Source organism: Thunnus maccoyii, chromosome 5 (genome assembly GCF_910596095.1).
Source record: "Thunnus maccoyii chromosome 5, fThuMac1.1, whole genome shotgun sequence".
In the NCBI taxonomy this organism is placed as follows: domain Eukaryota; kingdom Metazoa; phylum Chordata; class Actinopteri; order Scombriformes; family Scombridae; genus Thunnus; species Thunnus maccoyii.
The window spans coordinates 16204465-16218459 of record NC_056537.1 but is presented as its reverse complement, the minus strand read 5'-3'; the positions used below and the strand labels follow the sequence as shown (position 1 = coordinate 16218459).

Here is a 13995-nt window from a genome sequence, read left to right as displayed (position 1 = left end):
GCGGACTGGAGGAGCCAGAGATCGAACCACCGATCTTCCGATTAGTGGACGACCCGCTCTGCCTCCTGAGCCACAGCTGCCCTAAGCTAGACAAGAGAACAATTAAAAAAAAATACTCCCTGAATTCAAACATACAGTAATAAGCTGCATGGGCCCTAAAGGTAAAATCCATCCTAAAACACAATTCATGGTATTCCCATGAACATGAACAGGTCTCTATAAAGGCCAGAATCTAATTTCTGAGGTCAGAAATTAGATTTGGTGACTTTCTCTTTGGAGCTGAGGAGCCGGAGATCGAACTGCTGATCTTCTGATTAGTGGACGACTTGCTCTACCTCCTGAGCCACAGCTGCCCAAGTAGATTGAAATTACCGGGGATGGGCAATGTTATTAAACCTGATGTATGATATGATGCAACTAGAGCTGTAACGATTAACCAATAAATTTATTAGTCAATTGGCAGAAAATTAATTGACAACTATTTTGATAAATGATTAATCATTTCGATACAAATTCACTGATTCCAGCCTCTCCAATATGAATATTTTCTATTTTATTTAGTCTGATATGATGATAGTAAACTGAATATCTTGGGGTTGTGGACTGTTAGTAGGGACAAAAGAAGACATTTGAGGATGTCCTCTTGAGCATTTTCATAGAAAGAGTTTATCATTATAGGAATTATTATGGAGTCCGAGAGTACTGTGCTATGGCTGAACAGGATCAATATTAAGTATCACATTGCCTCAATGGGGCACAAAGGCAATCAGATCTGTTTTCCTTTCATAACCAAAGTTATTGCAGCTTAGGAAAGACGGTTTCTTATTAACGTTGGTGTCTACCTGGTCTCCTGTCTGCTGAAGGATTTTGACCTGCAGTCATAAAACGCTCCATTTTGAGGTGTAAACTGTTGTTGCCAGAAGACAGAGATAAATGTGCGGTTTCTTCTGTTCAAGTTGGACAAATTATGATAAGGGGGATGTTACACTGCTGATGTAAGCGCTTTTATTACAATTTGATCTAACAACAGATAATATTGCATACAGTATATTTATCACCCCCTTATAGAAGTTGTAAATCGCTATAAACTATAAACTGGTATGTACTGTGTAGCGTTAAATCCTCGTTTGGAGTTTCTAAAAGGCATCTGATCATTCCTGTTAGGGTAAATGGATTACATTGGTTGCTTTGAAGACAAGGACCTGGTCAGTGGGATGATTTGTAAAAGTCAGTTCAGCACAAATGGCCAGACGACCGGGAATCTGGGTGTTCTCTGAAGCTGATGGTAAATCCCATTGAGACTGTAGTGCTGTCACACCGCGCAGGTCCCCTGCAAAGATCACTCATGCCAGACTCCATTAGCAAAAGGCTGCTCTCCACATGTCACTGTGTGAACAAAGAGTTGTGTATTCATCCGACACTAAAGGAGGAATGCTAGCAGCCATAAATAAGGTTTTGGTAAACACGGTCTGACATGAGAAAAAGCTTTTGTAATTTATGAATTACAATGTTGTGAAATACTTAAACTGGAGTATTTGCTGCATTTTCTGACTGACGTGCTTGACTTGAAACACATCTGTAAAGAAATGACTCATGATAATCTGAACTCAAGCGTTTCAGAGTCAGGATCTGAAGATAAAAGAGATTTGTAACCTTTAAAGACAGGATTTGATTGTGTTGACATGTGGAGTTGAACATTTGAGTCACCTCCTGCTACTGTGTTTGTACAATGTGTGCTGTTTCTCCAGGAAATCTGTTCTGTAATGTGGTGATATTGACAATACAAGATGTTATTTCTGCAGGTCAACCAAGAGCACACTAGTGAATTCTCCATATAGAAGAAAGAAATATTGCAATAATTTAGCAATTGTTTCATATAATTTACACTTTTTCAGGGACACACGTGCCTGGTAGTGTGCTATTGCATTTGTGACTCTCTGATGGATTCCCTGATGTATTATCAGTATTGGTTTTCATATCCACCTACTGTCACGGTGACATCATGGCATTAATTCCTCCAATGACTGCCACAGAGCATTGAGTCATGTTTCCCGGAGAGGTTTCACGATAAGCCAGTAAGGAAACCCCCGTGGGCATATGGGCAGGGCAGAGTACATCATGTTGTGTCTGATTTTTCTTTGTTTTTTTTGTTCTTCGCTGCTTCAAATTTGATTTCTGACACACTTTACAATAACATCACAGTCCTTACCTTCCTCAATAGGCTGCTCATTGTGTGATTGGATCATTAAAGACATCTCTTTGAGCTCGAGGAGTAACACAGCTCTCTTTCACGTGACCTAGACCTTAATTAGTATGGCAACAGATTTTCATTTGCATGTACGTGCTGCAGTGAGTAGATGGGAGGTGGCGTACATATGGGGGAAGGATAGTGGCACTTCAGGGCCAGTTTGATTAACAGACCCCAAAGGTACAATCACTTCAGAAGTGTTATTATTGTAGCTAATTATAATAATAGTAGATACATTTTTTGTGTCGAATGTGTGTTTAAAATGGACGGTGTGGACTACAGGTGCAGTAATACAATAATTTGATAGAACACCTTTTTGAAGATGAGACTTCTTTTAGTATAACATTGTTATGTCAGATTCTCGTTAATTCATTCTCATTTGTATACTCCATTACCTAAACTTTATTTTTCAGAACGACTTTAAGAGATAATACTTTGTCTTATCAATTCAATTCCCTGTTCACATTCAGTGCCATGTGCGCTGCCATTTGATATGCACAACAGATAAGGAAGTGTCATTATTTTGCAAAGTGTACCCTGATCCTGACAAAAGATCCGCCTTTTACCTGCTGGGAATTTCTGCCTCTGGAGAACAGAGCTGCACAGCACTGCAAGACTCCTCCTTTTATTTAGCAGGCAGCAACATGTTACAAGCCTTTGGCTGTTTGCTTTAAAGTAAAAAAGCTTTGTCTGCTATAGAGAGTGCTTTGTTCTAACATTTATATAACATCTATTCAGTGGTATCATGTTGTGATTTTATAGATTATTGGACTGAGTCATGAAATGTGTGTGCCATGTCTTTGTGGGCGTTTTTGGCAAAGACCTTGACAATATTTAATGAAATTAGCAGAGCTGCAGTGATTGATTAGTTGAGTGACAGAAGATTAATCTGCAACTATTTTAATAATCGATTTGATTAATTTTTTAAAAGAAATAAAAATTTCAAATTCTCTGATTCCAGCTTCTCCAATGTGAATATTTTCTGGTTTATTTAGTCTTCTGTGACAGTAAACTGAATATCTTTGGGTTGTGGACTGTTGGTTGGGACAAAAGAAAACATTTGAGGACATCACCTTGGACTTTGGGAAACAGTGATCAATATTTTTCACCATTTTCTGACATTTTATAGATCAAACGACTGATTGATTAATCGAGAAAATAACTGACAGATTCATTGATAATGAAAATAATTGTTAGTTGCAGCCCTAGAAATCTGGTTCAGTTGAATGCTGGATCACTGAGACTGAAAACATAATTTGTCCTATAAACAGTACAGTCTGTAAACTTTGAATTCAGCTGAAACAGCAAGCAGTTAAATTAAATTATACAGTTCAATTATTCATTAACCAGGCTTCTTGTTTCCTCTTGGGCACACAGGATTGTTCTTCTACTGCTTACATCTTTTTATCCTTAACATATCAGAACCATAACTTTCCTCTAAACAAGAACAAACAAGGATTTAAACGGCTCTTGCGCAACATTAATTTCTTGCAGTTTTAGCCCTCCACTAGGAAAAAAAGTATTTTCTTGTAACGTGTCTTGGTTTGGTTTTGCAGTTGATTATCTTTGTCATTTGTCAGGATGGTTGTCTTACGTACATACGCTGCTGGCCAGTTTAATATCACACATCATCACTCATACTGTTATTAAGCTGCTAACTGTGACTCATGCAAATATTCTCTGCAGTGATTTGCATCTACGCTGCAGATACTGATGATCCACTGCTCTATTGTCTCTACTAGTGTCTGCTGTAGCAAACATATCCCCTCATATATTATCTCAACAAACACATATTTCTTAGATAAAACAAAGAAAATGGAGGAAAATGATTTTATTCCTGTACTCCATATTGACCATTCCCCTGTGCTGAGTGTATAGCTGATTGACAGGTAGAATCCCTGAAAGCCGCTGCTGACATGTTATTGCTCTGGGTCATAAGCTGGCAAACAGGGGTAAGCCTCCACACTCCCCCATATCTACTCTTTGCTCTTCTTCCCTGCTTTTATTTATTTTATTTTTTTTTTACTGTCCACTATCTTTTTGCCTCCATATAAAATTTCTTGCCCTGCTCTGAATTATTGACTAGCATGGAGTCCCATGAGATTGAGCTAGTGGTGTGTTGTTGTCCATCAGCAGCAGCATGCTTTTCTGTTCAATCCCCAAACCAAAATGAAAACATGGAAGGGTTTATCATGGTCAGAGTCTAAGGGAATGGCAAGGATAATGTTTTGCTGTCCGCCATCTTACAGCAGCAACATATTGTACTGACAGGCAGAACATACAGTGTATGAATAAATACATGTTTAGTATATGAATTGAAATGACAGAACACTATATGCTGTATGCAGTATAATATATGTTTCCATAAAATGTTCTAAAATGCCTTAAATGTTCCTTTATTCTCAACATTTCACCTTTTATTCAAGCAAAAGTCACAGGTGTAACTAATGACATTAACAATGGCTGCGTGCCACGGACAGCAGCAACACACCCTCATAAAGTGGAGCCATCATTAATGTAATTAGTTACACTTGTGTTTTTGCTCCTAAGTCAAAATGTATGTCATGAAAATAGTCTATACTGGGTCATTTCTATCTGTTTCTTGGTATGTATTGATTGGCTTGTTTGCGTGTTAAAATTTGCACTTTGTCAAGGTCAGTCCATTGCAGTTAATGGATTTTCAAGATTATCACTGAGTTCTGACAGATAAAATACTGAGAAATACAACAGCTCAATGTCACTGTTTCTGGAAGCTGAACAGTAGAGACGTACATATCTACTTTCCTAACCTGTCTGTGGCACTCAGCCCCAAGCCCATTTGTTGCTACTGGAGATATAAACCTTTAAAAAAGGGCCACAGATATATCATTTCATATTTTAAAAAGGCTCATTAATTTCCTATAACAGCTGGGCAAACAGTGGGATATTGTATTTGTTGGAGACTTTGTGGTGCTTTAGTAGGTATTAACAGTAGCAGGGCTATCACTGCGTTCCAGACAACTCAAAACTTTCCAACTCAAATTACCAATCTCCTACTTGAAAAAGTATGATAGAAAGGCCCTCATAGTCGGAGCTCCAACTGGGAAACTCAGGCCAATTTCATGCACCCCTAGTTCATCTGAGTGGTGTTGAATGAATAAAACTGTCAAAATGAAGACTATTTACTTAGGCTATATTAGTAAATGACAAAGGCTATCAGAAACATATAACATTACTGGTACTTGGTAGGCTATTGTGTGTGATATTGTGACTAAATTAATATAAAATATTTTGTGACAGCATCTTACCTTATCCTCCTCCATTTCCTGCTATAAGAAGACGAGTTTCTCACGGTTGTTTGCATTGTTTGCATTTTGCGTTGTGAGTTCAGAATTCAGAATTTTCGACTTGGAAATTTTCGACCTCCAACATTTTTTCTCCACCTAACTGAAGGCTTTTCTACTGTGAAAACTTAGTCATGAAAGTTGATATCTCTCTATCACATGCAACTAACTGAATAATCTTCAATGTGATATTATCACATGTCACGCTCAATCATTTAAACCTGAGCATGTATGTTTTCCTAGAAACACTGAATACTTTGATGGGAGGGTTTTGGAAGCTGCCCTGTGATGAGTTGGTTTTCATCATAACCGTTTAAGCTTAGCAACCTGAGCCCATGCCTGGAAACCGCAGGTTGTGCAGGGGAATGTTGATGTATGTGGCGCTGGAGAAGACCTTGTGCTGAAGATGAATGCTGCTTCATTGTCCTCAACTAATTATTCCAGTGACAAGTGTGACATCGCCCTCTAAGCTTTGAACAGAGCTTTGAACAGTATTGAGTAGCTCAAGGTTGCCATCCGATGTGACTTTAAATTGACTTGAAACCCTGCTATGAAAAGCTGCTGCACGTATACAGCAGTGTGTGTTGTGAAATTACCTGTTGCTTAGGAACCGGTGTGACTTCATGCATGAGAGCAGGCTTTGCCAAGGACTCTGAACAGAAGAATTCTTCCACAATCTTGTGTTAAGTCAAATCTAAATCATTATATTTAATATACTGTATATACTAGATACTATTCACTCAAATTTAGAAGCAAACTGAACATCTTATCTTCTTCTCATCCTGCTGCAGTATCCCTTATTTTTATTGTTTTTGAAATGGCCTCTGTGTACTGTTATTCTCAAGCCAATATTAATCTCTTGTTTTGCTAATACAGACATGGTTGTGAATACTGATGCCATGGTGTTACTCATGATTCATATTTAATCCTGAGTATTTGAATAAACATATTGTTTTTATTGTTTCTCCTATTTGCACATTTCAAAACCATCCAAATGGAGGTGTGAAAACCTGTTTTTCAGGTTGCTGAGAATCTTAAGGATGGAGAGGCGTTGGAAGACGACGCCCACATGTTTAGCCCTGGATCACAGGTTGTCATTGTCAGTCTGCATGGCGATTAAACCTTCCCCCGCTGAATGAAAGACGTGGTTCACAGCCGTTTGAAATAGTGTGAGCATCATATTTGAAGCATTACACAAGTAATGAAGTCCTGGTAATTAACAAGATATAGCTACCAAAAGAACAAGTCCCATTCTGATGCCACTGTGACTGTGAACCTGAGTGCGATTTCGTTTTTCAGCAGCTTCTGTTTTAGCATCCGTATTTATTCTAATTAATTAAAGCCTGAGTTAATGATTCTACACTGACAGAAAATGTGTTAATATTCTCATGAAATTACGGATGGTCTTGCAATTTAGGTTGATTATCTTTTTTTTTTTATTCTTTTGGGTTTAGGGGGATTTTGCTTTTGTTTTGTATTAATTTATTCCCTTTTCTTTGAAAAGCGCTAACACAAAAATGCCACTTGTTTCACTAAAGGCTTTTTCATTTGTACTAAAAATTTTAAAAAAGCATATAAAAACAAACTTGAAGTTAAAACTGTACACTTTTGTTGGTTTTGAGGGAGATCTGATGGGAAAAGTGGAGTACACTCTGTTGTACAAATGCTGCTGTTATTATTGACCAAGCTACTATAGCAATGTGGCAAAAGTATGTGTTATGTAGATTGGAATAGTATTTCTTCAATGATTGGCCTTTGAAATAATGTGTTACAGAAGGAAATAGATGTAACTCAAGTGAAATGCCAATATTTTCCAGAAAAGGTCTTTGAAATGTTGGTATTTTACTCCCAATGAGCACATTAACTGTAATGTGTTGCATAGAAGGTCATAGTCATTTCCTCCCACTAAAATGAAAGAGGATCCTGCAAGTGATGGTAACATTTACAATTAAGGGTATCAGGTGGAACATCCCATGTGTTGCCAGAGTTTAAAAAGAAAAAAGAAAAAAAGAAACAGTGAGTAAAAAAATAACATTTTTTTCATGTGTGATATTATCTCAAAATAAAACAAAGAGCTAGAAAAATGCAGACACATTGGTTTGCTACAATATAAGAGTACTGTGTGTAGGCAGGTTTACAAGCAGCTGATCAATGTCTTATTATTGCACACAGTCAAAAAAAAAAAAAATCCATCCTTGATTAGTGAATACTAGTGAAGGACTGTAAAGCCATGGACACCGTCCCACCCTCTCTCCCTGATTTGCACTCCCACTGTGAGGAAAAGCGGCGGTCGAATGAAGACGGCAGATGCAGTCGCCATCAGTGGGGGCAGCATCAGAGGAACAGCAGCACTTCAAATGGAATGTGAGGTTTTCAAGGCATACAGTCATAAATTTTTCATCTGCAACCGGCTTTGAGGCAAGAGAGGGGGCAGGCCAGCCGGGCTGCAATTGAAGGCTTCTAACAACAAACCAGGGCTTTCAGAGACAAAAGGTAGACGGGGGAAGGGCACTTGAAATGAGAAACAACAAAAATCTTTTGTTTACAGTAGATGAACAAAGAGTTGTAAACAAAGCCAATGTTTAGCCGCCGTAGCTGAGACAGGCAGAAAGGCAAATATCACGACAGCAATCAAAAAGATAATGGCAGAGCAACAATTGTGAACACTGTATGCTTCAAATAATGGCGATCACAACAAACCTGAATAGATTCATAAACTGCAACATGTAATTTGTTGTGCAGTTTTTTTTTTTTTTTAGAGTATCTTTTCTATCAACGCCAAGAAAGGCTTCTTAAATATCAAGCTTTTTTCTAAAATGCATTACATTATTTATCAAGGAGATGTTATCCATGTATTTAATCCATATAAACATCAGTTGTTGTCATATAGACACCAGTTCATTGATTCTGTCCAAAATGGCAGTTTTATAATGGCACTCAGCTTATTAAATTTTTTTTTAATGAAAACACCTCTTACTGACAATTACAAAACAAATATAGAAGCAAGCATATTAACTACAGGCAATGTGTATTTTTAGCACAGTCTTTTATGCTAGCTGGCACCTTATTAGTATGCTGTAAATATTGAATGGACACTTTTCAAGACCTGAAGAGCTGTTCAAGGGTGGCACACCATCTCCTCTTCAATTCAGACATAAAAATATATTGTCCATCTTTAAAGGACTTAACTCCATCAAAACCATCCGAGGCCTTTGTGTCAGACATTACAGGCGACTCTTTATCTGTGAGGTGAATCAGAAATATGAACCTGCACTGTGTGCTAAAAGCATCCTGGCTATAAAACTCCGTCCCTCATCCCATAAGCAGACGGTGGAGCTCTGCAGAACGGCTGCAAATTTAATGACTGATTTTTCCAGCACTGCTGATTCCTCTGGGTGCAGAGTCTGTCTGGATGCTAATGCAGTCTGACATCTCCATCCCTGTTTAAACAACCCATGCTATCCTAAAAGGGCTACTGCAAAGGCAAATTAAAGGCAACTTAGAAAGGAAACACTACTGTTCTACTTTTTCAGTTGAGTTACATTTCAGCTTCTACTAATTTGATCCTGAAAATATTGCGTAGGCGGTTTGTGGAAGATGACAGCACTCTGCCGTTCACAACACAAAATGCAAGATTGATTTGAACTCATTCACTGTTGAATTGTGTTTTTACTTATGCAGGATTTAGATACTGCAGAGAATTTAACATGTCAAATACAATTCAGTCTAGTTTGATCCTCCATGCAATATTTATTCTCACACGTTTCACGTACATGTAGTCATCCTCTCAACTGAGCGCTGTGACACAAGCCTGGCGGAAATTTCTGAGAAACTCAGAACATCTTTACATGACATTAGGGGATTTGTATCAACAACTTCTAAATCATATAAGACAGTGACATGTGGATGACTGCAGTAGCCAAAATTATGTGCAGTATTCTGTTTGTTCCTACCTGGTTAATATTGCCGCTTAGATTGGAAGAGAAGTTGTGTGTATAAAAACTTCCACCTGACTGTGTCAGTAAATTGTCTCACCATATCTGTCTGTAGATATTGGATTTTATGAGATCAAAACAGACTGAATTAGGAATGATAACTTCCTCACTGTTGACCAGTGCATATGACGAATATATTTCATACTGCATGCTTCACAGAATTGATTGTCTTATAGGATAAGATTACCTGAAAAGTGTGAGGTGTTGCTCTGCCTCACAGTTGTGAGGAATTAAAAAATGTCTCATGTCTTTATTAATTTCTCCAGGATATTCTGGGTCAAAGTCCCTTAATCCCAGCCTGCAAGCCAATTCAAAGGATTGCAAGTTTGGTAAGTGATGGTGGAAATATGTGTGTATGTATGCTGCTGGATCTGGTGAGATCCAGCAGTGGCATCCAGATGAAGCTGTGCATTTGTTCATGAGATTAAGAGCAGCGTGGTGTCACAAGGGCAGTCAGGCCTCAAGCTGTATGACTGGAAGCAGGTGGCACGTTTCTTACGTCCTCGCTAAGAGGGATTAGGCCTCTGAAGGGAGAGGGATCATATTTGATTAGCCTGTTCAAAGGTTTGGGAGGATGGAGGGCTGTTCATGTGATTAGCCAGGCATTTTGAGCTGCTCCTGATTTCTGTGGAAGTGTGTTTTATAAGATGTTGCGAAAGACAACAACCGCTTGGCTTCAACTCTTGACTCCTCTGGAATGTAAATAAAACTGCTCAGACTCAGCTGTTTGTTTATGAAAAAAATAATGAATTTATACATACCGAGGCGTTGTCTACTATAAGCTGGAAATGTTTATTAAATCATTTGAGGTAGTGAGTACGTGGCATAATTGCTTACGTAAGGAACACATTTTTATATTTTAAAGTGATAGAATAAGCATCAGAAGTTTGTGTTTGTAAAAATTTTAAACAAAGTTTCTGTGCTGTTCATTCTGCCCTAGAACACAACATTTGCTCGAGGTTTCTTCCCATTAAAATGGAGTTTTTCCCTGCCACTGTTGGCAAGCGCTTGCTCATGGGGGAATGTTGAGTCTCTAATGTTGTAAAGAGTACAGTCTAGACCTGCTGTATATATATATATATATATATATATATATATATATATATATATGTAAAATGCCCTGAGATAACCTCTGTTATGATTTGGTGCTATATAAATGAAATTGACTTGACATTTCAGAAAACACCATAACAACAGTCTAATCTCAGTTGTGTTATTTTCAGTTCAGAGAGATAGTTCCACAGAAAAACTGCCTTATTAGAACAAAAAAATCCCTGAGTGTTATCTCCTCAGCATATTGCATATGTTTGCGTCTCTGAATTTACAGGCAAAGTGGAATAGATGAGTCCTGTGGGCGTTAGAGTCAGGAGGTGACCCGTTGTACTCACCAACCCACAGACAGCCCCTTCACTGAGCTCCAGGAGCTGCAGTCCTTCAGGGAGGGTGAGCAGCCAAAGAGTGCAACACCACCAAATAGGATAAAGTTATTGGGCTATGTTGTGTGGGCTCAGCTTCAGATTGTACATTACAATACAAAGCATTAAGAATATCAGAAAGTTAAATGTCTGGGTCAAGTTGTTGTGGCTCATTTCATGAATGATGTGATGACATTCCTACTGAACCTGTTTCTGATCAGTCTGTTAATTGAGTGTAGTACAGAAGAAACAGAGAGGAGTGACTCAGTATTCATGGTCAAAGATGCATAAACTGTTTTAAATGCAGGACATTCCTGCATGTTGTAATGCTGTGCACAGGACAAATATTCAAAATAGAGAAGATATAACTGAATCTATTACTAATATGAGATATCATGGTTAATTTACGCCATAGTTGGTGTGTAGGCACTCTGTTGTAAAAGCTGTTTGTAGAGCTAATGCACATTACATCTGCTCAGGTATGAATATAATCCCTCTAATGCTTCAACTGTTTCAACTTCAACTATTTTTTTGTTGACTCAACATGAAATGCAGAGTTCTGTCAAGGTTTAATGATGCAAATTTGTCCTGAGACTATTCACAGAATATTCTGAAAATGTGGGACGCTTCATAATTTCCCATCATTTCCTGAACCGATATGGCAAACCTTTCAAGTACTGACTGAACTCCAACATCCAAGAGAAGAAAAAATGTATTGATCTGCATGTGTCTCTGAAGTCACTCTGCCACTGAGGAAGAACATTAATTTGGGGGTGAAAAACGTGTGCATATGCTTCTGAGAAACTGTTGCGTTTGACTGGCCACTCTCTGAATGTTAATGCAACATATGTCCCTCTGTGATTTATAGAGAAAATTGGCAGCGAAATGTATATCTCTGTGAAATTGCCTTGATCTGCTCACTGGGCGGGGGAAAAAAAACTTCAATGTTGATGATAATTGTCGAGCATGGGTCTGCTCATTCATGGAGCATGGTTTCTGCCTGTTAAGTGACAGAATAATTACACACAAGGCTAAATGGCGCTCTCGATGATTGTGGGGAGTGATAGCAGTAGATGTGGAGGGAATGCTGATGGTCCAACCGGGGCAATATTTCTGAAGCCTCCTCCCTTTGTTCGAGTTCCTGCTTTATTTGCCTACGGCTGCCTCCTCCCCATTGCGGCGAAGCAAGCTCATTGGAGGACGGCAAAGTCACGGGTTGACGATCAGGTCCACAGCATAACTGTTGCTAAGGTGTTTTGAATGGTTAGTTGACTATTACAGGAGTTCATTTGCCATCCATCTTCACCTGCTTAATGCTAGGAGATGGCGTGGAATGTGTGAAAGTGTGAAATCTCAGGATTACTCAGTTTTTCATCAGTGGGCCAGACAGTCTACACTATCGTTTGCTGTCTGGGGTGCTGACGGCTTCAGGCAACATTTGTTATTGAGATTTGACCTGCAACGTGTTGGATTTCTCTATATTGAACGTCTTTTAAATCCTCTGCCAAGAGAAATTTGGCAAAGACTCATGCTGTCTACAGATAGGCCTCTTTTTAAATGGAGTTGGAAAAAAGCTCAGGTTCATTCTCAGTTCAGAGCTCATGTAGGGGGAAAGCTATTTCGATGCTGCAGACTGAACACATCATTGAACACAGGAGTCAGAGGAGCTTCTTTTAAACCCAGTTATCTCTGAAAGCATCCACTTAGATATGTATTCACTGCTTTAGTTTTAGTCTCTGAATTGCTGTATTTCTGGGAACCTTTTCTTTCATTTCTCTTTAACTTCTTTAGTTGTATGCCATTAATAAGACAAACTGGTGCTTGATGTCTAATGTTAGAATTCCCACTGCAGGTTTTTGTGTGTGATATGCATGTTTTCTCTCTGCTGTGGTGGTTGCTTAGTGTGGCTGACAGTCAGAGCATCATTTCCTGTCTTAACAACCCTGCAGCCTTTCTACCACTACAACTTGGAGCTAGTCCAAGTGAGCTCACCCATCCACACAAAGACACACTCAAAAGTCTCTTTTTGGAAAATGGTGCAGACAATGATGTATTTTCAGCACGTTACTGCACTGTACTGACGGTGACAATGGTTATGCATACTTTTCACCACCTTTCTATTCCTCCACCTGTCAGACACTTATGCTCTCCTTCAGTTAAACTAAAATACGCTCAGTCAAAAGCCGTCAGCACTTGTCTCCTACCGCCAGTCTGCTCTACTACCTTTCTCTTGATATCCTAGTTTAAATTTAGGTTCACCTCAGACCACACACCATCATTATGTCTGACAATAGAGAGGAGATGAGAGCCGCTGGCCCTGTCTCTGATTCTGGGGGAGTTCTTCATCCTAGCAGCATGAAGCAGCATGAGGATGGGCTGCCTGGGACTGTTGGTATTGAGCAGGGAGAAGCGCCCCGAGCACAATCCATCAAAAAGGAGCTGTTTGCACTGTGGGAATAGACATGAATAATCCATGCTTTCTTTACCCTTTCCTGTGTAACTATGCGTATCCCATTACATTTTCTGTTGCCTTTTCTTCAAATATCCAACCACTGTATTTGTATTAAACATTTTCCTACTTAACAATGATTTTATCTTAAAAGGGCCTTATCTAAAAAAGTCATAACTGGGAGATTTTATATATTTGGATGATTTGTTAAGCACATTGTCTCATATGTATGTCCCAAAAGTATCACCTTTCAATCATTTTGAGACTAAAATGATTTGCATAACAATTTGTATGGTAACCACCCCCCTCCTCTTTTTTTAAAACATCATCATCACAACATCAACATCAATTTCTCAATAATTCTAATCATATTTGCTTCTCTCATGTCAATCGTATTACATCAACCGTAAGTCAATAGTTCTACTGGGGGTCAAATCAAAAAATAATTTGTGGTTATTACAGTGAAAGTCAGTTAAAGTGAGCAATCAGGGTACAGGGTGGCAATCACATGAGTTGAATGCCCCTGAGGTCAATCTTTATGATGATTTTGTGGTGGCTGGACTCA

At 38.7% G+C, this 13995-nt stretch overlaps 1 protein-coding gene across 6 annotated transcripts in view; it reads left to right on the top strand.

Moving 5' to 3' along the window:
* ccdc33 (coiled-coil domain containing 33) overlaps positions 1–13995 on the top strand; it is a 45671-nt gene that overhangs the window by 7146 nt on the left and 24530 nt on the right. The window contains exons 4-6 of one of the 6 annotated variants that reach the window (XM_042411068.1): positions 6593–6740; positions 9833–9895; positions 10894–11009. The exons of 3 other annotated variants lie outside the window; for them this stretch is intronic. The gene's annotated coding sequence lies outside the window, so the exon portion shown is untranslated. Of the gene's footprint in view, positions 1–6592; positions 6741–8901; positions 9104–9832; positions 9896–10893; positions 11010–13995 lie in introns of those variants that run through there. 2 more of the 6 variants (XM_042411071.1, XM_042411066.1) reach the window with 2 other exon arrangements.